Genomic DNA, 1204 nt, shown 5'->3' with positions numbered 1-1204 from the left:
CAAGATGGTGAGCTGAACTTAAACAACACTTTTGTCCATGAACAAGAATCCACTGACACAAAGCTGAGCAGATTCTGAGGAAGAGAGGAAAGGAGAAGCGACAGGGAGTTCCTAGGGACCCAGGACATGGCAGAGAAGCAGTCAGGGTGGAGACACTGTGGCACTGAGCTCTGACCTGTGTGCAGCTCTCCTGCTGGGGAAGGGAGCTGAGCCGTCAGCAGGTACCATCAGGTGTGCTCACAGAGGGACTGCCAGCTCTGCCATGGGACACATGGGCTGAGGACCTGTTAACTAGCAAAAACCCTGAAATGAAAGAAACAGAAAGAAATCACCAACCCTTGTGTTGGGGGTGTGGACCAGTTATTAGGCAGTTAGTCAATGAGAAAATGCATCAGGTCTGACACTGAGTACCAGTCATGGATCCAATGGGAAAAGAAAATTGAGGCCTGACTCAAATGGTAGATAACCAGTCTTGAGTGAGAAAGCAGAGGGAGAGGGCAAGGTCCCTGTTTGTGCAAAAGTGCACAACAAAAATGCTATAAAACATGAGAGATACAGAGTGTTGGGGGCCAAGCCGGGTCATGTAAAGCAGGCAGGCTGACAGTGAGAACGTAAATAAGAACGTGACTGGAACTTATACCATGGTCCATGAGCACACAAACACTAGAAATGCCATCGATTCCAAACTCCAGTAATGTCCAGTGGCACATTTCCTTCTTATCTTCAGTTGCTGTGGCATTGTTTACATCAGCAAGCCAGGAGATTAACCCAGGTGTCCATGAGAGAAGGAATGGAGAAAGGAAATGTGGTGTCTGCAAAACAGGAGATTGTTCATCCATGGAAGGAGGAAGTCCTGGATTTGTGACAACATAGATGACTCTGGGGAGTTCACGTGAAGTGTGGTAATGCAGCACAGAAAGTCAAAGGAGGGATTTTAACACCTGTGTGGTCTGTATTTGTGAAAACATGTAAGTCAGCAGACCACAAGCTTCCTCACTGTCAAGGAATGGAACCTGTGCGTGGTGTACCATTCTTAGCTCTGCGTTGACAATGGTTCCACAGCATTTGTGTGCATTGTCACGTTGCACTCTAAGTGTGAATGTGCATCATTTTAATTGTCAATGTTACGTCAAAGAAATAGAAATAATCACAAAACTTTCTGACCTTGAGAACTTTTAGCAAAGTGGTGAGAAGGACACCAAAC

This window comes from Dipodomys ordii, unplaced genomic scaffold (assembly GCF_000151885.1).
Source record: "Dipodomys ordii isolate 6190 unplaced genomic scaffold, Dord_2.0 Scaffold410, whole genome shotgun sequence".
NCBI lineage: Eukaryota > Metazoa > Chordata > Mammalia > Rodentia > Heteromyidae > Dipodomys > Dipodomys ordii.
Note: the sequence above shows the minus strand (reverse complement) of the source record.